This window comes from Balaenoptera ricei, chromosome 1, assembly GCF_028023285.1.
Source record: "Balaenoptera ricei isolate mBalRic1 chromosome 1, mBalRic1.hap2, whole genome shotgun sequence".
NCBI classification, from domain to species: Eukaryota; Metazoa; Chordata; class Mammalia; order Artiodactyla; family Balaenopteridae; genus Balaenoptera; species Balaenoptera ricei.
The window spans coordinates 51,904,038-51,927,704 of NC_082639.1; positions in this window are offsets into that span (position 1 = coordinate 51,904,038).

Here is a 23,667-nt window from a genome sequence, read left to right on the forward strand (position 1 = left end):
GGAATCATGGGTGGTCTTGCCCCACTCCTCAGGTGACTCCAGATCCCTCCTTCCTCCACCCTCCCACCTCTCTGCACCTCACCTATGGCTTTCAGAGGCACCCCCTTATGCTGAATCAACAAGATCAGGTACAGACATCGCAGTGAGAAAATAATGAGGACACCAGAAGGTCACCACAAATAGAAGACAGTTATGTTGCTTCGTGATTTAAAGTACTAGATGGTACATTTATTTCCATTAACTGCAGTAGGGTGGTGTTCTCATGGGTGAAAACAGTAGGATTTTCATGACATCACTTTGGTCTATCTGGTTACAGAAACTACTAGGTTTCCTGAGTATTGAATGTTCCTGAAATATTGAGTAATAAAGGATATTCTGTACTTTATCTTCCTAGCTCCCCTCCACCTGATCTTTTTTAGTTATAGACAAAGTCCTTATTTTTCAATCACTCAGTTAAGAAATATTTACTGCACCCTAGTAAATGGCAGACACTGTGCTTTGTACAGACATGTAAATGAAAAAGAAATGATCTCTGATCTCAAAGACCTAACAGTCTCGCAGGAAAAGCAATCAGGATGATTAAATTCAATACGATTGGTACCACCTGGGAAGTGAGGCCAGGGTACACAGGGAGCACAAAAGAGGGACACACCACCAGCTATGAAGTTCTAGAAAAGCTTCCTAGAAGAGAAAACCAACCTGAGTCTTGGGTGAAGAATCATGGCTGGTCAAGTAGATGGGGATTGGAAGGGTGTCCAGGCAGAAGGGAGTTTGTCTCCTGAAGACACTGCCCAAAGCCAACGTGCTCACACTACTTGGAAACTCAGCATGCAGCATGTGCTTTGGAGTCAGAGAAATTTTATTCTCATGTTTGTTCTGACTCTTCACCTACTTTGACTGTGAAGTTGAAATGAGAAAATAAAGTAGATCATGTGTTTCATACAGTATCTGACACCAGCAAGATTTCATAAACTTGGAGAGATGGGAGGTTGCATGTGGGCTCATGAGTGTGTGGATCAGAGAGAAGCCCCTGAACATGTCTTTGTAGGACTGAAGACTTACCTTATCTAATATAATTAACTATCCATCTCCAATTAGTTACCCCAGATCCACCCCCCAACCCTTGTCTCCAGCTTCGTGCTCTGGCAGCCTGGCCTGCTTGGACTCCAACAGAGGGCTCCCTCGTTGACTTCCAGTTGGGTCCAGCAATGAAGGGCATCATAGGAGGTCAGAGAAGCAAGAGTCAGCTCCAGCTCCCTCCTCCGCAGTCATCTCAGGCTGCTGCACCCTTGGCACAAGGGCGCAACTACTGCCAAGTGGTCCTCTCCCTCCATTTCTATATCTCTGGATCCTGGTAACTGCCCCCTCCTTTTATCCCTCACACACAAGTGTAAAAATAGCCAGCTGCTACAAGCCCCAGGACGCCGCATTATCCTTATGATTTCCATACAACCGATCCCTACCTTTATAAGTGAGTCCTTTATTCAATTCTTCTCTAATCACACAGTTTGAGTATGCCATTTATTCTGTGTCTTTCTGGGACTCTGACAGATTCATATTCTCTAAGTCCTGCAGAGGAACTCTAAATAAATAGGTGGACACGGGAATTCAGTTTTAGGTGAAGAAAAAAGGAATATATTTTGTTAGGGACATATTGAGGTACTAAACAAGCTCAGAGCTAACTGAGAGAGGTGGGGAGGCTCTCTTTCCTGTCTCTCCCCTCTAAGCTGAGAAAATTGAGAAGTGTCCAAATTTTATTCGTCTTTTAATCTGTACCCCCAGCATCTAGCTTAGAAACTGGGATACAGAAGATATGCTCAATATATGTGTATTGAATGGATTTTCACAGAATTATCAGTGGATGAAAAAGATGAGGGAGATGATATATCCATATTTTCTGCTCTCGCCATATTCATACGCGTATATACAACCACACCACACTTATGATTTTTTTTCACATTTCAAAGAACCTTCACTTGGTCATTCCAATCTTCATGAAAATAACATTCCTCTGGAGGTCCACAGGAAATAACCCTTCTTCACTTTGTGGGATCACAACCCAAAATTATGATACTAGAGATGGGATGGACGTTATGCCATTGAATCAAGAACCTCAGAGCCAGATAGAAGCTTGGAGGTCATATGGCCATAAGATAACTGTTTCCTTTAAACTCCCTGACTTTATTGTATTGTGACCGGGCTTTAGGAGTACAGAGCTGGGAGACTAAACGGGTACCAGATGAGGCAGGATCTCAGAGGATGAGGCAGTATCCCAGGCAGCCATGAAAGAAGTAGTATCCTAGCATTGGGAACAGCATTTGCAAAAGCACAGAGAAGTAAAGTGTCCTGCCAAAGTGTCAGATGCCACAGTAGTTGGTGAGATTGCAGAGTGCCTGTAGAGAGGGGTAAGCTATGGGCTGGGGAGGAAGCAGAGTCCAACTCTGCTACCTTCTAGCTATGACCTTGGGAGAGTCACTTCCCCTTGCTGTGAAATGAGGAAGTGGGAGGGCTACATCATTTCTAAAGGGCTTCCTTTTCCATAAATCAACGCTTCTAAAAATGCCTCACATTTCTGTAGTTCTTCACAGCTCATAAAGTACATTACCTCATTTCACACTGCAGCACTGAAGGCAAAACTTGGCAGAATTCAGAGTTGACCTTACTCTTTTCTGATGACTTTTCAACTGGAATGCAAAACCCAAGCAGCCCTATGTTGTTGCCTCTGAACCACTCTCTCAAGTAACCTGTCACCCCTTACACACACACACACACACACACACACACACATATTTTCTCAAGGACAAAATAGTTCTTCTTATAAGAGTTCCCACATTTAAATTTCAAAAAGTGGTCTGCTGCACCAACCCCAACCCAAAGTAAAATGGTGAAGAGTAAAGGTCACTTGCAGTGCCTGGAGAATAGGCAAATCTTATTCCTGTCCTAGAAGCCCTGAGAGATTTGCAGATTCAGCTAACATTCCTGTCCACAGAGTCTGAATCCAGAGTATCAAGAAAGGTATTTCTAATGGGGATATGTGAGAAGAATGAGGTCAGAGAACACTTCGCTTCCTCAGTCTAGAATTCTAAGTGGTGTAATTGATCCAAAAGGCTCTTAATAATTGAGGCTATGTAGTAATGGCAAATGCTGGAAAGTTGCTTTTAGTCTAGATTCTAATGCTGCCCAGATTGGTAACCTCGAACAAGGTAACTAACTTCTCTGAGATCTGTTCTCTCATTCATAAAATTAGGAGTTCGGTTAAATGATCAATAAGATGCCATTCTGTTTATTTCTTTTTTCATTAAATGCACGCTGATTGAACATCTATGCTGTGTCAGGTATTTTGGAAGGTACTGGAATAAAATATTTTTAATGTTAATTAAAATTAAATGTGAGAGAGACAGAGAAATGTTCCATGTCTTCAGGAGTTCACATTATGTCTGGGGAGATAGATGTACAAACAAATAAATGCATTGTGTAATAATAATCATCTATAGAGAAGAAACGTAAAGGAAGGAATTTTTCTGGTGGAAGAGTTGGAGAATCTTCAGAGAGAAAGAGATGCTTAAGTTGGATCTGAAGGTGAATAAAGCTGAGAGGGGCTTCCCGCCGACAGGGAGCAGAGCAAATGAAGACAGGCTTAGGGAAACAGACTTGATAATGCTTAGAACATGCGGTGATGAGGAGAGACAATAGCTCCTGGAGATGCAGGCAGGAGCCAGGCTATGCAGAGCCAAGTCAGCCTCGGTGAGACGATCAAGTCACTCAGAGGTGTAGACAGAGGAGAAACATGATCAGCTCTGCATTCAGTAAACTTCACTCTGGTTAACATAGGGAGTATAGCCTGGAGGAACCCAGGACTGGAGGCCGGAGCTCACTGAGAAATGAAGATCACTATAGGATGCCAGAGGAGCTAGAGTCTGAACGAAGGCAGCCTCCATGGAGATGGAGAGGAAAGTGTGAAGTTAACAGCCTTTCAGGGAATGCAATGTGTGATTTATTTATTTAACAAACATTTACATAGCATTTACTATGTGCCAAGCCCTATTCTAAGCCCTCAAAAATATTAACTCATTTAATCATCACACCAAACCTATGATGTTAGAATTATTATCCCTATGCTATGGATGAGATGAATATGACACCAACAGGTTAAGTCACTTACTCAAGGTCCCGCAGCTCATGAATAGATAGTCTTCCCCTTGAGTCTATGTTCTTAACCGTTAACAGTAATACCAGTAATATACACTGCCAAGATTGACTCCCAAGAGTAAATGGCTTAGTTGACTACTGGATAGATGGCCATGCCATTTACATCCTGACAGGAGAAAGAGCAGATATGGGGAGAAAGACCAAGTTTTGGGGGGAGTATGTTAATCAAGGCACCTGTGACATCATGGTGGAAAAGCCCAGCAAGGAGATGGGCAGGTGGGTGTGGAGCAGAGAAGAGAGTTCTAGGCTGGAGATCTAGATTTGGAAGTCATTTGTGTATACATGACAGTGGTCGTCAAGTGGGTGACGTCAACGGTTCACCACGGTCACTGGTGTGGCCCATGTGACATGACAGGTGGTGCTCTTCAAGTGGCACATCTGGTTCTGGTTGCATGTCAAGAGCTGTTCTCCATTGCCTATGCAATGTGTGTTATTCTGCTAGTTGTGAACTAACTATTGTCTAAGGATATGGCTATTTTCACCCAAGAGCCATGCTTGAAAGTATTCCAAAACACACAAAAATCATAAGCAATTGAGTTGGTAAGAGGAAATAGAACTTTGATAGAGAATCTATAATAAGAACTTGAGGCAAATGAAACCTCTAGCAAGACTTGATTTCATAAAGTCCTCCTTTGTAATCCTGTTCTTTAATATTTAAAACCTACATGTAATAATTGGTACAAAATGTCAGCACTGTAATTTGGTCAGGCTGGTTCTGTATTTACATTTCTTTTATTAAAAATTTAGTGAAAATGAATAATTTAAGAAAGACCAGAGCTTAAAGACTTTTGCAGAGACAAGTTAAATGTTGAACTCTGGTCTACTGAATAATAACTATATCCATTTAAAAATTAGGGTATTTTGCTTTCAGAGTTCAAAGAATTCCTGACATGATTTAATGGAAAGCAGAGAAAACACTCAGTGACTGCAGGTTAAGTCACTTCATTCACATGAACCTCAGTTTACTCTTCGGTCATCACAAATAAATATATGAAGTTTTTTGATATGTGCCAGGCATTGGGCTATATGCCTTCTATCCAGTCTCATTAAGATCTCATAACTGCCAAGCAAAGGCAAAATTATTGTCTTCATTTTATGGATGATGAAACCATAGTTCAGAGAGGGGAATTCACTTGTCCAAGCTCATTCAGTGAATAAATGACAAAAATGAGGACCCTTCCCCCAAACCCTGTACCAAGTCTACATTCAGTTTGCCCAGTAATCAAAGTCTCTCAAACTCCAGGGCCCAGCTCTTTTCTTGATGTTAATACTATTTCTCTTGCTCTCTGGAAGGCCTGCCAAGTATTCTTGAACTACCCCATCTTTCCCATCCTTCCAGACATCATCTCAGGGCCCACCTCCCCACCAACTCCAGCCCATACCAGTTCCTTTTTTGGCTCTTCCCTGGTTTGCCTGCACCACTCAAACCACTCACATTGTCATTTGGGACCATAGGCTTCCCATGGGTAAGTCCTGCCTTTTCCACATCACTGTAATCCCTTTTCAGCCTGAACTTACCAGCTCCTTGCATTGTGGATCTCACTTGACTTGTTTAATAAGTTATTGCCAAATTAGCTGAAAAGTGGTTGTTGGGGGTCTCTGAGGGAGACCACAGTGTATGGCACCCCTCTTCTCTTCCTGACTCTTGAACACATTGAGAAGTAAGCAAAAGAGTGGCAGATGACAGTCGAAAGTTCAGCTTTAGTGCCTGAACTGATAGATTAGAGGATCAAAATGGCTTTCCTAGCACTGAAAACATAAACCTGGCAACATAGGCTCAGTTACAGCACATTAGCCAGGGGAAGCAGGCTCAGATGACACTCACAACGTGGCTAAGGAGAAGAGAAATTAACTGGAAAAAAGAACAGAGAACCCCCAGTTATTCTTACCTAATATTTTCATAATGTCTTGACACCTGTCTCGGGACAGAGCAATTCCATAAGAAAGGGAGACTAAGAATATGAATAGGGCAAGATGTAGGGAAAATGTGTCTTTCTAACAGTGCTGAATTACTCACCAAATTTCCATCCATTCTACATGTATTGAGTATAAAAGAATGAAGAATGACAGCATCCTCTGAGAGTACCTGAAAAACATGAAAGACTCAATCATAGTCATAACAATAACAATAATTATTGTTATTATTATATTGATCACTTACTATACACTAAGAATTATGCTGTATTTCAAATCTCTAAAATTACCGTATGTTCGACTCCCATTCTACAGATGAGGCTTACCAAAATTAAATTTCCAAGGTCACACATCAACTAAATCGTAGAGTCAAGACTCAAATCCAATTTTTCTAACTCTACAGGCTGTTAATGAAGATAGCCTGTAAGTAGCCATTACTATTTTTGCATGCAAGATAGATAACTCCCAGACATAGGACCTTTACTTATAATTCTCATATATATAGCACATCGACTCTCTTCAAATATGGTTTCCAGAAGTTGTTACCCTTTTATTCTGCTGAAGTGATTATCACATCAACAGCAAATATATATGCATGCTGAATAAAGGCAGCTATTCTATCATTTAAATGTGATGTCCTTGAAGTCCAAAGACCCACTCTTAAAAGCCAGCTCAGAAACTTACCAGCCACAACAGGCTATTTTGAATAAATTACTTAATATCCCAGACCTATTTTTTAAAATAAGATAATTAAACATACCATAATGCTGCTATGAAGACTAAAAGAGATGGTCTGATTAAAGTGTGTAGGGCTTGCATAGCACAGGGAGTGCACACGGAGATCAGCTTGATACTTTGTGATGACCTAGAGGGGTGGAATAAGGAGGGTGGGAGGGAGGCTCAAGAGGGAGGGGATATGGGGATATATGTATATGTATAGCTGATTCAATATGTTGTACAGCATAAACTAACACAACATTGTATAGCAGTTATACTCCAATAAAGATGAAAAAATAAAATTAAAAAATAAAGTGTTCAGCACAAAGTCTGGCACATAGTAAATACACAAGAAATTGTTACTAAGAGGAAGGCAAAGGGTGAGAGAGAATGAGGGAGAGAAGGAAGAATAGCCAAACTGTCTCCGCCGTGTGTTTACAGGCTGAGAATTGAGGGAAGAAAAGGAGGGAGGAGGAATGAAGCAGAAGCTACAGCAAGAAAGTGTAAATGTAAACTGTTTACGCAAGTACTGAGAGCATTGTAATTGCAGGAGCCATGTGTAATTGGCTATGTCACCAGTAACTAGTAGAGTATGTAACTCAGAGCAGGAGCCCCATTAAACGCATGTGAGACAAGACCAGCGAGCCTCAAGATCATCCCAGACCCACTGTATTTCTCAACTTCTCTGCTCCTGAGACCCTCCTGGACTCTCCATCTGAGCTAAATTACGGTACCTTTTTTTCACCAATGACGTCGGAGAAGAATACAGTCCCCTCCCCAATCACCACTGCCTAAAGTCATGTGGAGCAGCCAGTGACTGCTATGGGCAGGATGCTTACACTTTCTGGACTTCAGTTTCCTCAGCTGTAAAACAGGGGGCTTCCAATAGCTGTTCCTCAAGGATTTTGGTACGAATATAGTAATCAATGCATTTAAACCATTTGGCAGACTCATGGTCCTTCCTTACACACACGTACTCATGCATCCTTCACAATAACCCTATCAGGTAGAAAGTTGAGCTTGGGTAAAGAGACAAGCACTTATTGTTATAATTAATTTGTTCTAATTCATCCTATTTTAGCATAATCTGTTCTGTTACAGTTGAGCTTAGGTTAATGCACAGTATTTTTTCTCAGTTTGTAAACAACATAGTTGTTTAAACATATATATTTAAAATATGTTGCAGAGGGCTTCCCTGGTGGTGCAGTGGTAAAGAATCCGCCTGCCAATGCAAGAGACACAGGTTCGAGCCCTGGTCCGGGAAGATTCCACATGCTGCGTAGCAACTAAGCCCATGCGCCACAACTACTGGGCCCATGTGCCACAACTACTGGGCCCATGTGCCACAACTACTGAAGGCCGTGAGCCTAGAGCCCTTGCTCTGCAACAAGAGAAGCCACCGCAATGAGAAGGCCGCGCACCGCATCGAAGAGTAGCTCCCACTCGCTGCAACTAGAGAAAGCCCACGTGCAGCAATGAAGACCAAATGCAGCCAAAAATAAATAAATAAATAAATTTATAAAAAAAAAAAGAAAAGAAAGAAAGGCCCGAAGAAAGAAAGAAAGGCCCGAGAACTGAGATTCAAAACTCCACCGGGTGAAAGGGAGTGGGAAGGGAATGCAAAAACAATGAGTATCCATGAGGATTCAACCAGGAAAATAAAAACCATTCTATGTGAAACAGAATTTAATGCAGAGAATTAATGCACAGGTGACAGAAGAGCTGAGAACAGGAGACAGCAGTACAGAGATTAGCAACAGGAAGGCACTAGCATGCTTAGGCTGTTAGGACAAAGGGAAGAAGCAGGGTTACCAAAGCCAAGGGGTCAGGGTCACCTGGCAGAAGCAAGAACCAAAGGAGTCACAGACATTGTCAGAAACACCATCTAAGGCAGAGAGAGGAAAAAAATAATGTAAAAAAATAAATAAAAATAAATAAAATATGTTGTAGGAATTGTATTAACTCCTGACTTGATAGACAGCGTTTTATGGTTATACCATTTTCATTGTCTTTTATTAATTTGGCCCTTAGCCATATCTTGATGAAGCAGAGCAGCCACAATGATCACTATTTTGCAGGTGAAGAAACACTCTAAAGAGATTGCAGGTCCTGGCTTAACCACATGGTTAATTGCAAACCTGTGGCCAAACCCAGTTCTCTTGATGCTGAAGCCCAGACTCCATCTATTCTCCCACATTATGGGGAAAGGAGGTGATGAACATGGCAGTACCTCCAGAAGGGGACAATAGTGAGGGCACTTCTCTGGCACTATGAAATTATTTAACAGTGAGGACAGCCTGACAGATGAAATCTTCAGCTTCCTGCAACATGGAAAGGAGCTGCCATTAGTCCCATGTTATAGTGACAGCCCTTCCTCCTGCTAGGGAAAGACTTCCACAGAGATGAAAGCCTCTACTACTCTGCTGAACAGAACATGAGCTCCCCAGTGCTAGGTTTTCCAGCTGCGCTGCTGGGGTCTTCAGAGGAGGGTAAGAAGGAAGCCCTGACTCACCATCTCAGCATCTCTTTTATTTCTTTCATGGATTGAGCCTCTCCCTAAGATTTCCATTCAGAAAGGTTTCTGCCACAAATAATAAACAAATAAATAGTTTGAAAATCGCAAATCTTGTCCATGCTCTCAACTGGTATTCAAATTTTCTTTACAGCATCTGCAAGAACTTGTCCAAAGAACTTGACATCCCCACTGATGGGAACATGGCTACTGCAGGAAGCAGTTCATGTCATCTTCAGCTGTTAGGAATTTCTTCACTGTGTTAAGTAGTGATCAGTCCCTTCATGAAGCTTATTGCCCTTTGGTCTCAAGTTAGGGTAATATTCAAAGTATTAACAACCTGCCAGGCTGATGCAGTGCATGCCATCTGCATATCAGACCTGGTCCAAGTCAAGCCCTAAGGCCATACGGAACAGGTGTAATTGCTTATCTGCAGGAGGCCCTTTTAGTAAGGTGCATGGGGCTGGAGGGAGGTGGGGCAGGGAAGAGAAAGCCACTAATTCAAGGCATTTCATGACTGTCTGGGATCCCCAGATGTGCCCATTCCGTGAGCATTCCTGGTTCTGAGCTGCTTTTTAGATTCCAGTCAACACCCAAATCTGAAAAAATACGTTTTGATCCTCACTAAAGTTGACGTCACCAGCAGAGAGGTACCTAGCCTGGTAGAGGGGAAAGAACATACCTTTATTCATTCATTCAAACATTATCTACCCTGTTTATCTAACTCTATTTATTGAGTACCTAATATATGCCAGACCCTGTGCCAGGTGCTGGAGATACACAAGTGAGTTAAACAGGCATGTCTTCATCCACTACAGGTGAATATTTAGAGTATAAAAAAATTGTTTTTGAACCCTAGCTTGACAGACCACAGGAAAGTGACTCAACCTCTCTCAGTTTTGTTTATTCGTTTGTAAAATAATAATGCCTGTCTCATAGGATCACTGTGGTTTTTAGGTGAGGTAACAAACTTAAAAGACTCTGGTACTTAATAAAGAGTGGTAGTTTGTCTTTTTGTTCTTATCAATGTCACTTAAAACCCCCATTTCAGTATATGGCTTACCTTAGGATTTCAGAAGTGCTGGATTCCTTCTTTTACATTTCATTCTTATTATTATTATCAAAGTTTTACAGTAAGTCCTAAATCTTAGGTTACATCTATATGAAGTGTGTGTGTGAGCACGTGCGCATCCTTGTAACCACAACACAGTTCAATACATAGAACATTTCCAAGACTGCAAATTTCCTTCATGCTCCTTCCCAATCAATATCCACCACCCCTCTCCAGAGATAACCACTTTTGGACTGCTATCACTATCATTAGTTTTGTTTACTCTTGACCTTCACTAAATGGAACAATGAAGTGTGCAGTCAAGCTTCTTCCACTCATTATTATGTCTAGAGATTCGTCCATTTTATTGTGTACAGCAATACATCACTTTTTTATTGCTGTGTACTTTTCCATCATATGAATTCATTAATCTTTTCCACTGCCATTGGACAGTTGAGTTGTTTGATTTGGCTATAATGAATGAAGCTGCTATATGAACATCCTTGTACATGTCTTTTGGTGCACATGTGCATTCATTTCTGTGGGGTATATATCTAGGAGGGTCTTAAGGTAAACATATGTTTATCCTTAGTATACACTGCCAGTCAGTTTTCCAACTTATTTATACCAATTCCCATTCCTAGCAGCAACATATGAGTTCGACATTGTCGCCAACATTTTTATTAGTCACTTTAACCAATATGATGGATGTAGACTGAAATTCTATTGTGATTTATATTTGCATTTTGCTGATAAGTAATGATGTTGAATAAATTTTCAAATGTTCATTGACCATTTGTCTGTCCTTCTTCATGAAATAACTGTTCAAGTCTTTAGCTCATTTTTAAATTGTGGTATTTTTCTTTTGTTGTTTGGTTGACCTGTAGGGATTGGTTGTGTCTTCTGGATATAAATTCTTTCTAGAGATACGTATTGTACATATTCTATCCAAGTGTGTGACTTGCATATTCACTCTCTTAATGGGGTTTTAATGAACAGAAATTCTTAATTTTAATAAATTTCAATTTATCAATCTTTTCTATTACGATACATACTTTTTTTGTCTTAAGAAATATTTGACTGACCTTCCCTTGAGTTTTAAGTGAAGAGCTTATACATAATTTTTAAACTCTTGGTCTTAGCATAAAGACCTAACCCTCATTTGTCTTTAAGAAAAAACTGTCAGTAAACTTTATTCTTATGAACAAAAGAGATAGCAAGCTGGAAGCAGAACTTCACTAGACTCAAGAAAAAGTAGTTATTTCCATAAGCTCTTTTACTGACTGGTTCATTCAGTCAACATATAGAAGAGTAGTTTAGCATGATAATTCAAAGCAGGAACCTAAGATTTGCTATGTGCGTTTAATGCCTAATTTTGATATTCCTAGAACTTGAGTTCTGGTTTACACTAAATTGCAAAGAGCATCACTTAACTAGAACTGGATGGTAGCAATGTTATTTGGTCCACAAGTTTTCTCTCCTCCAGGCTGAGTGGTCATAGCTCCTTCAACTACAGCAAGGACACTCACCACACTGATTGCTCTTCTCTGAGTACACTGCAAATTTTAAATCTCCTTAAAATGAGTTGCTCAAAAGTGACTTCAACAATGCAGGTATGTTTGCTCCTTGATCAACGTAAATCTGTCTCACTTTCAGATTTCTTTGTCTTTTCAGAAATATTACCCTGTTGATTTATATTAAATCCAAGTTTAATTAAACTCTCAGACCCTGGTTCTCTGACTTTGGTGTGCATGTGAATCACCTGGATGTTTGCTAGATTTCTGGGTCCCAACTTAGAGATCCTAATTCAGTAGATCTATGGCATAGCTCCAAAATCTGCATTTTTAACAGTCCCCCCACCACCACTGATAATTCTTGTTTTGGTGACTTTTGGACTGTACTTTGAGAAATGTTGCTTTAAATCTATCTCACAGATGCCTTAGATAAAGCGTATCTCCTAATGGTGTTCTTTGTGAATTTGAATTTGAGGGTCCAAGCTCATAACTTTGTATCGATACCTCTTAAAACCACCAATGAAAAATCGTGGTGAAGAAAAAAAAGCATGGGTTTTGGAGGTAAGAAGACTTGTGTTCAACACCTCCTCTGCAAATGCTGGCCTTGGACAAGTAAGTTAACTCCCTGAATTTCAATTCCCTCAACTGTAAAATAAGAGAACGCATTCCTGCCTGGGTTGTTGCAACCATCAGATAATCTACGTGCTGTAGCTACACAGTGCGGTGCTTACAGAAGGTTTTCCATTTATATGAAGTCCCCTCAGCACATTCACTTATTATTCCAGCATATGGACATCTTGGGGAAAACTTATATTACCACCCAATTAATTAATTCTTCTTTCCAGCCTCCTGTCATTTGAAAATTTTGTTGACATTTTACCTCTGTCTTCCTCTCAGCCAGTGTTACCCAAACAGATGTGCATATGGGAATCCTCTGGGAACATTTAAAAGTGCCAGATCCCTGGAATAAAACACTCCAGAGGTTGAGCCTGGGAAAGTATAGCCTTAAAAAGCTCTCCAGATGATTTTTGATATGCACCCTGATTAAAGAATCTCTGATCTAAATAACTGATAATAATGTGGTTCACTATGTATCAAAACCCATAAAATGTGCAGACCCTGTGAGCCATCAAGATTCACTCCTAGAAATGGACTCTGAGGAGATAATCATAGATGAGTGCAAAGATTCGATTACAAGGATGTTTAATACAGATCTCTTTGTAAGTAGAAAAAGGAAGAGGAACAGGAAGAAGAGAAGGCAGAAGAATTGAAGAAGTTGAAGGAGAAGGAGGAAAGAAAGGAAAAAAACTGGTTGCCCAACAGCAGGCCACTGGGCACCCCCAAAAAGTGAATAAATGTGATACTCCTTTCTGCATAATATCACGCAGCCCTAAAATAGACTGCTGCATTTTTTATAATGATTCCATTAGATACCACAATCTAATGTGGTATGTATGAGAGGTACGATCATACTTTTTTCTTGTTTAAAACATGACTATGGGGGAAATACAATAAAATGTTAGCAATAATTTTAACTGGGTGTTAGGATGATGGATTATTTAAGTCTATTTTTTGTTATTCTATTTTTCTAATTTTTTCTACAAAAACATCATTCTTATATCAAACTTTAAAAACATATGCTATTTTTCATGACAGAATTTAAATCAAAACAATGAATATACTGCTAGAGACCCTCTCCAGGTCAATATTCCTCCATTAATCAGAATTCTTTGGCTACCGTCATTTCATGCTGTGCAAACTGTCTTTTGAGAACAGGCTGGGTACCAGTGCTGTGCTAGGGTGCCTCACAGATGTTATTTCAGATGATCTTCCAAACAGTCTCGTGTGGTGTGTACTATTATTATTCTCATTTTACAGATGAGGAAAATGAGACCTAGGTACACTAAGTAACTTACCTAAGGTCAAAAGCAACTGATGGGAGAAATGGGGTGTAGGGTACATGAGACATCTCTGTATTCTCTCTTACAACTGCCTGTGAACCTACAAGTATCTCAAAATAAAAAGTTTAATGTTTTTAAAAGCAAGTAATTGGCAGAGCAGGGTTTCACATGTAACCCTGTGTGACTCCAATACCTATACTTTTCCAGTCACACCAGTACTAAATTGGTGCCAATTAGTATTGTCATCTGACCTCTTCTTCTGCACCTTGCCCACTAAGATACCGAGTAACTTTGTTGGAACTTTATGAAAGCCCGACCCGTTGTGCTCTACAGTGTGATTCTGCTTACTCAGTTCACGAAGGCCATTTGCTGGGTCCGCTAGAAGCAACAGAGGGGCAGACTGTGGTTTCGGTGCCAAGAAGGAGCAGAGTAAAGGAGGTAAGAGTCAATGGGCATTCTGCCTGACTAAGGACTCTGGGATTGGACCCTCAATAGATATGCAAATCGAATTCTGTGTAATTTGCGCTTTTCAATAACCTCAGCATGTGTTGGATGTGTACAAAAAGAACCATAAAATAAAATTGCAGACAAAGCGGGGGGGGGGTCAGAACACAGAAAGGGGAAGAATCAGTTTATTCCACGAGCCAAACAATGGGTCGTAATAAATTCGCCAGCCATTAGCTCTTTGGTTGCATAGAACAAAGAGATTGAAATGAAATGGGGAAAAAAAGAATCACAGTTAACTGTTAGATGGCTGGCCTGCTTCCATTTGGCCAACCAGACAGATCACGGGATGAGCCAGGGAGCTGCGGCCGGGCATCTACCTCCATGGGGCAGCCCCCACCAGTTTGCAACCCAGCCGTGGCTCTTCCATATGTTCAGGTGCCATTGGGGCAATCTTTCCTTAGGAAAAACATGCAATAAAAAGATCCAGTTGTGTTTTAATCATCCATAGTTACATGCTCCCAAAAGAATTATAAGATAGACAGGGTGTGAAAGGGAAATCCAGAGATGTAAAGTAAAAAAAACAGAAAAAAAACAGAGAGAAACATGCAGAAAGAAACTGAAGGAGAAGCAGAGAAAAAGAAGAGAGAGAAACTGACTGAGAAAGATGATAATAATAATCAGAGCTCCCATTGCCAGTGCTGCCATTCCCACCAGCAGTGCCATCATCATTTCTGAGTATTAACTATGGCCTCAAACCTAAGGGCAGCCCTCCCCCGAGAACAGAGCCCCGGCAGCTCTCCACACACCTCCCAGGAGCCCTGTGAAGATTGTTCTGAAACTGTCATATTGTCTGAGCATATCTCAATCATGGAACTTCCCACCTTAGTTTTTAGTTAGCTTTTAATTTGTCCATCCTTCCAGTAGATTCCAAGGTCCTTGACAGTAGAGTCTAGAGTTCAACTATGTATCCTAAATGCTAAGCATTTGGCCTGACCCATTTAAGGTATTCAAACAATATTTATAAAGTGAATGAATGTGTTTTAAATGGATGGATGGATAGATGGATGGATGGATGGATGGATGGATGGATGGATGGATGAATGGATGGATACCAGGCACACTAATACTCACATGAGCCCAGTAAGTTAGCAGTTATTAATCTCATTTTACAAATGAGGAAAGTAATGCCCAGGGAAGCCCAAATCTAACTGATTCTTTACCCTGTGAAATAGCAAACAGTTTCTCAGAGATATTGTGAGAAACAGAGGGGTACAAAAGTTGGGAGAGGTTTGGGGAACAAATGAATAGGGAAAGAGGAAGAGAAGAGGAGGAAGAAGGATGAAGGAGAAGATGGGGCAGAGCAAAAAAGAGGGTTCTGCTTGGTGCCCTCAAAACAGAGGACAAGGCTTTAGCTTTGTTTGAAAAATGAGTAATAAAGTGTGGGGTGAGCATAAGCCAGGACTGGATGACATCATATTAGCATAGAATCAGGAGTTTAAGAGAGACTCCTAAATCCTATTTGGCTCTGACAGCAGGTGGACTGGGGTTGGGGATTTGCAAACTGGCCAAGGTCATCCCTGGTAGCCCTAATGCAAAGTGAATGTCAACAGAGATTTGATAAATAAACAGAAGTGCTCAGAGATTCTGGTGTCCACATACACAGGAGGAACATAGTAAGGCAGTCTTACTTGAGTGAGGCTGGAACAATCTCGCTCTTAAAGCCCTAAGCCCCATGGACGCCGCTTGCCATAGTTTTCAGAGTAATATGATTTGTGACAAATTCATTAAGCAGTAAGATATGACAGACTGTAAATTGCTCCACTGTTAATTTATGTCCACTATATTGTTAGGCACCCAGCCAAAGCTTGGTCCTATCTGAAAGCAGAGATATAAATTGCCGTTGTGTAACCACAATCTGGAAAGCTTTGTGAGGATCAGAGAATGAGCAAATCCCAGAATCCTCAACACATAGAATGAGAATTCAACCCCTTCCTCAGCATCAACTTCCAGTGAGTGCCCACTCTGGAACAGCCCCCTCCCCTGAGGAGAGTTTATCAGAGTGTTGGGAATACAAAGAGCTTTCTTTCTATAAAGTGATAAATCCTACACTAAAGGTAAGACATCATTACTTATGGAGCCCAGAAAAAGAAGTGATGGGTTCTAGCCTAGGGATGAGAACAGGAGATCATGGAAGGTTCCAGAAAGAAGATGATTTTTTAATTGGGTCCTAAAATAAACATAGACATTCCTCAAGTGGAAAAAGATGGAAGTTCATTGCAAGAAAACCTCACAGAGGCATGAAAGTATGGTATATTCAAAGAGCTTGAGCAATTTGCTGCGACTTTAACCCAGGTTGCCTGGAGGAGAATCATAAGCAAGTTATATGGCAAGAGAGTAAGTCCGGGTTAAACTGAGAAGCCTTGGACTTCATACTAAACGTCTAAGAGTTTATTCAACAGTCCCCTTCTCTGCATAATCCCATTGCCACTACCTAATTCAGGTTGTTACTGTCACACCTGGAAATTGAAGACTCCCATTGAGAAAGACTATCTGGATGAATCATTAGTTATTAAGGATATAAACCCCGAGGCTGGTACACTATGTTGATAACTTAAGCAGCAAACAATAATAAAAAGAACAATGGCTAGTATATACTGATTGTCACAGTCACTGAGCTGGAGCACTGGATCAGAACATAACCTCTCAAAGGCTACTTTTAGTGGAGAGGTTTTCCAGGCCAATTTCCTCCTAATCCAAAAAACAAGTTCAGAACTATGAGAGAAGACTTGGCTTTGGGACAACATAAATCCCCAGGCCACCAGCCCTGTTCCCTATTTATGCAGCAGAGTCCCTTCCATACACCCCTAGACTGAGTTAACAGATTCAACACCATGGACTCCTTTCCCCTTTAAGTGTCCACTGGGCATATCTAAGGAAAGGAAAAGAAAGGGGAAGAAATTGCAGAAACTGCATCCCAACCTGTGGCAGCAGAATTGGGGGAATTAGACTCTGAAAAGAACCAGGAGACCTGGGTTTTACTCCACCCTCTCACTCACCGGCCCTATGGCCTTGAGCAAAGATGGCCTCACCTGTCTGGGCTGCAATGGGAATTAAAAGGAGATCATGCATATGGAAACATCTGGCACAGAGTAGGCCCTCAGAAGACGCTTATCAAATTTGAATCTATAGTCAGGGAGTATGGAACTTGAGAAATAAGTAGCATTCATACAGGAGATGTTAGATATGTTGGAAAAGGGCTGTAGACCCAAGGAATAAGCTCAATGAAATCATCAGCATGATCTCTTGGCATTGTGGGGTGATTTTTAGTACTTTGTCCAGTTATTTTGAGCCCCCGGAGACCTTTTATCAGTTCCCACTCTATACTGATGTTGTTCATAAAGTTGGCGGGCTTTATGAGTCTTCATCAACCTACACACCGTGAGACAGGTCCCAGGAGGTGGCGGGAAGTTTTGTTTCTTGTGAAACTAGCTGTGTGTGCAATGCATTGAGTCCTTGGGATTTCTGACATGATTTAGACGTTCTTTGCCTACCCACTGCAGGAGGCTTTATACAGGAAAGGAGTCCTGTCATCTCACTAACTAAAAAGAAGACAAGGTGCAGTAGAAAGAATGCTGGTTTTGGTCTCAGGAGGCCAGGTTTAGGAAGCTCAGTTCTGTCACCTGGGAGACCTTGGGAGACTTTTCTGAGCCTCAGTTTGCTTGTCTAAACAGTAAATAATAGCACCTACTATTGGGGATTATTTCTTGACTCAAATGATATAATTTATGTGAAAGCACTTTATAAATTGTAAAGTGCTAATAACTGTGAGTGTTAAAACTCTCATCATTGTTATTTATGGTGGTGGAGCATATAGGATTTGCAGCCAGTTAAATCTTTCAGTCCTCATGTCCCCATTACCCCTTGGCTACTGTCTCTATCATTCAGGAAGACATAATTCATTTCCAGATGATTCAAATGGGGAGACTCTAATGAAGCCCCTACTTAGAAAGGTGTAGGTAGTGTTAAGGGAATAAACAAAGGATGGTGAGGTACCAAGAGGCCAGCAATAGCTGGAAGAAGTTACTCCCCACTATCGATGAAAGAACAGAGTTATACCTTCTATCAGAGCTCAGTGAGGACTAGAGCCCTAAAGGAGGAGGGGCTAGCCAGAGGGATGCAGCTATTGCCAGATCTGGGGCACAAAAACAGGAGAAACTTCTCTCCTTCTGCCCACCAATCTCCCATTGGTTGAATCCAATCAGAAAGCAATCAGCAAGGGATCCCAAATAATGCAATTCACAGGGTCAAACTCTCAAAGATTCAAGTTTTTGTGGTCACCTGTTATTTCCTATATTCGACTCTTTATAGTGTTTTGTATATGACATCTAAGGAGCAGCATAGCTGGTAATTATGAACAAGATTCTGAACCAAGAGCTGTGTTCAAATCTTGGCTCTGTCATTTGCTAGCTATATGACCTTAGGGAGATTTATTTAACTTCTCAGAACCTCAATTTTCTCATCTGTAAAAGGAGCTCTATGAGAGTGCCAATTTCAGGGGATAGTGAGAGTATTAAATTCAGTAATACTGGTAAAGCACTTTCCAGGGTACACATTAAGCACTCCATAACTAGTATTGATGTTGCTGTTTTACTTTTCACAGACCCATTTTTTACTGTTCCCCTCTCTCCCAAACCTCTGCACTAGAAACCCTTCTCCATGGAAACATCACCCTTTTACATCTTTAACCTGTATAATAATTCTACAATTTTTTTCCTAACTGAAACCTGGATCTCCCTGGTAGACTTTTCTAATTTACTTCTTTTTTACTTGACTTATTGGCAGAATTTATATTTTGATCATTCCTTCCTCCTAGAAAAGACTTCTTCCTTTGGCTTTGGTGTCATTATCTCCCGACTTGCATCTTAATTGGATATACTGTGTCCTAAATTTATTTTCTTTCCTGAAAAACACGCTCCACTCCTCTTACCTTAACTAATGACAGCCATATAAGTCAATTGCTTAAACCTAGATGTCTCACCTCTTTCTCACTCTTTATATCCAATAAATCATGGCGCTCCATACATTAAGCCTGTAAAATATCTCTAGAATCTATCTACTCTTCTCCATCTCTAAGAGCACCATGTTTGTGAGTCATCACCACCTCTTGCAACTTTATTGCAATAACTTCCTAAGTGGTCTCATTGCTTCTTGTCTTTCTTTTTCTACCCATTCTTCACACTGTGGTCAGAAAGGTTATTGTAAAGAAGACACTTTCTCATGCCCTCACCCTTATTAAACCCCCCTCAGTGATTTTCCACTGCCCTTATTAGAAAGCCCACTCTCATAATTGCTAGCAAGACCCTCTATGACCTAAAACCTGGATACTCACCTAGGGACATTCCTTTCTCTCACTCAACCCCAATAGCAACAAATGATTTGTAAATCCCCCAGCACTTAAACTTCTCACTCCTCTGGGTGGTGTACATGCTGGCCAGGACCCTCCATGCCCAAGCTGCCCTTGGCTAACTCTCATTTGCCCTTTGCATCTCAGCTTGGATGCCACTTTCTCCAGTAACCTTTCCTGACCCTGAAATTCCAATTTAGTTGGCCCTTCTAAGTGTACCCCCATGACTTTGAAGTGCTGATTCTATGAAGGCAGATCTTTGTTCATATTGTTTAACCTTTGTATGCAGTACCTGGAACTTTTGAATAACGGAAGACTCAGCATGACAAGATAGTCATTGTCTGATCTCCATTTTCCCATAAGCTCACTACTGTGACTCTAGAATTGTCTCCCAGATAGAGATGAAATTTGAGAGACTGAAGCATGGTCTTGATATTGAGCCACTTAAGTTCTAGACACATCTCTCTGTTACAGCTACCATTGTAGCAAATGCGGTATTCCACAAGGAACTTCAGGAATCCTGTTCAAGTTCTCAAAACAGTAGAAGGTCAATCGGGGAAAATGAAATGACACATACTTTCAAAGAGGGCTATTAATAAAGCAAATGCAAAGTTGATGTTGACCCGAGATAAGCAACACATTTTCCTAAGTGTTCTAGGGCATTTTCTCATCTTAGGAAAGCCCATCAGGCTATTTACTACCGGGTTCCCTGTCTAAATGCACAGATTTCACCACTGGACCAAGTTAAAAATGTCCATATTTTTTGTCCATAACACAACTCTTCAATCTGTACTGAATTATTTGGAACGTATATTATAAAAAGATCATTCATTGTCCTTTTTTCCTGTAGTTTTCACCCTTTACTCCTAGCTGGGCTTTCTTATTTCATGAAAAGTAAGTCTACTAAATAAATCTAGTTGTACAATAAGAACATATCTTTTTAACAATGAAAACTCTTGAGTTTCAGAGTTAAGCCTTCACAAGTACACAGTGTTATATATTAATTATATCTCAATTAAAAAACTAAAAAAAGGACAAATGGTTAATATATCACTCTAGCCCATTGATTGAGTAATTGTGTGAGCACTGAGGTAGTATGGTGTGAATAGACAGAAAAATGTTTCTATCAAGACATCCATGTTGTTGTTTTTTTTAAAACAAATATTGAGCACATACTATGTGCAAGCCCAATGTTAGGTTCTGATGATACAACACCAAACAAGACACATTTCCTGCCATCAAAACCTCAAGGGTTAGTGGGGTAAAGAGACAAGTAAACATACATCTACAATTTGGTGTTTTAACTGTTTGGACATAGAAAAACATATTAAGGGGGCTTCCCTGGTGGTGCAGCAGTTAAGAATCTGTCTGCCAATGCAGAGGGCAGGGCTTCGAGCCCTGGTCCGGGAAGATCCCACATGCCACGGAGCAATTAAGCCCGTGCGCCACAACTACTGAAGGCCGCGTGTCTAGAGCCCCGTGCTCTGCAACAAGAGAAACCACCACAATGAGAAGCCCGGGCACCGCAACAAAGAGTAGCCCCCTCTCGCCATAACTAGAGAAAAGCCCGTGCGCAGCAACAAAGACCCAACGCAGCCAAAAATAAAATAAATAAAATAAATTAATTTTTAAAAACATTAAAAAAAGAAAAACATATTAAGCATTTTTGAGCACTTTTAATAATAGCACTTGCCTAGTATGTTTATTGTGAGGATTGAATGAACTAATGCATAGGAAGCACTTAGAATAGTACCAAGCACAAGTGCTTCTTATGCATTAATTCACTCAATCTTCACATCAACCATGTGACATAAGTGCTATTATTAAAGCCCATTTTACAGGTGAGAAAACTAGGGCACAGAGCCGATAAGCAATTTAACACAGATCCAGAACGCTTTCATGATGGTACTTGGCTCTGAACCTAGCAGGCAGATTCCAGAGCCCACAGGATTTAATCACTACCCAACACTACCTGTCCGGGGGCAAACACACAAGGATCTATGGGAGCAGAGAAGGAAGGAGTCTAGTCCAGCCTGAGTGTCTGAGAATGGTACACATTTCCTGTCTGACTTACATAAATCAGTCTCCATTCAGGCTAATACTAAAGGGAATACTCAGCTGTGACCTCCAGTGCCTTCCCCCCAAAGCAGAACTGTGCATGAAACCAACACAGTTGATTTTATATCAGCCCATCATGTTATTAGTCAGTTAGGCCTTGGGAAGCTGACAAAGGAGCATATGTTAGGATTATTGTATGTAGTGTAACTATCATAACGATGTGCATTTGTCAGAAGCATCTATTTTCTTAGTTAAAAAGAGGAACATTTTATGTGGGAAATTTCTTACAAAGCCGATATTTCAGCTGAGGGCAAGAGGAGAGAGTAAACATGAAAAGCCCAAGGAAAGGTAGATGGAAGCGGAGGATGAATGTTTAGTCTGTGTCTAATAGTCTGCCAAGAACACGTGTAATTTAGGAAGATTATGGGAGGGACTGCCAAGGCCAGGCAAGCTCTCTTTGAGGTATGTACACTACATATTTGGAAAGCATCAGCCAGCACTCACTGAGATACCTTGCCCTTCGGTTTGCCCAAGTGGAGTGGCACACAGATGCAAAGAAAGGATATGCTCCCTAGTAAGCATATGTCAGGTGCTACCCCCTTAGAGTTATCAGTTAATCCTCAGAATAGTATTACAAGAGAAATATTTTTATCTCCTTCTTGCAATTGAGCAAATGAGGCTCGAAAATATGTCCAGAGTTGTGCTTATAAGTTGCATAGTCAGAATTCAACTCCACTCCTGACTACCACCAAAGTCCTTTCAACTCTTACTGCTCCCTCTCTGAGAAGTTTTAGGACTCTTTCATCAGACATCACATAACCTTTAGGTTGGCACTCCCAAGATCCATGAGGGCAGGGACTAACATTTAATCCCAAATACTGCCTTTAGAGTACCTAAAATACAATGGATGCTCAATAATTTTTTTCTAAAAATCCTTTAGTAGACTTTATTTTTAGCATAGTTTTAGGTTTACAGCAATATTGAGAGGAAGAGAGTTCCCATATACCTTCTGCCCCACACACGCACAGGTTCCTCCACCATCAACATCCTGCACCAGAGTGATGCATTTGTTACCATCGATGAACATACATTGAAACATCGTTATTACCAAAGTCCACAGTTTACATCAGGGTTCATCTTGGTATTGTACAGTCTATAGGTTTTGGCAAATGTATAATGACATGAATCCACCATTAGAGCATCATACAAAATAGTTTCACTGCTCTCAAAGTCTTATTTTTCATCCTACTCATCTCTTCCTTGCCCTTAACCCCTGGCAACCATTGATTTCTTTACTGTTTCCATAGTTTTGCCTTTTCATGAATGTCATATAGTTGGAGTCATCAAGCATGTAGCCTTCTCAGATTGCCTTCTTTTTCTTGATAGTGTACATTGAAGGTTTCCCCATGTGTTTTCATGGCTTGATAGCTCATTTCTTTTTAGCATTGAATAATATTCCATTGTCTGGACATACCACAATTTACCTATCCATTTACCTACTGAAGGACATCTTGGTTGCTTCCAAGTTTTGACAATTATGAATCAAGCTTCTATAAATATCTGTGTGCAGGTTTCTGTGGAGACATAAGTCTTCAGCTCTTTTGGGTAAACACTAAAGAACATGATTGCTGGATCATATGGTAAGAGTATGTTCAGTTTTGTAAGAAACTGCCAAACTCTCTTCCAAAGTGGCTGTACCATTTTACATTCCCACCAGCAATGAATGAGAGTTCCTATGGCTCCACATCCTCACAAGCATTTTGTGTTGTCAGTGTTTTGGATTTTGCCCATTCTAATAGGTGTATAGTCAACAAGTATTTTTTCAATAAATAAATGCTTTAGTAATAAATTGAGATGAAATAAAGTTCTAAATCATTAAGAAAGTAGAGTTATAAAATCTGTTATTTACATTATCACTTTTAGAAGACTGGGAGTAATGA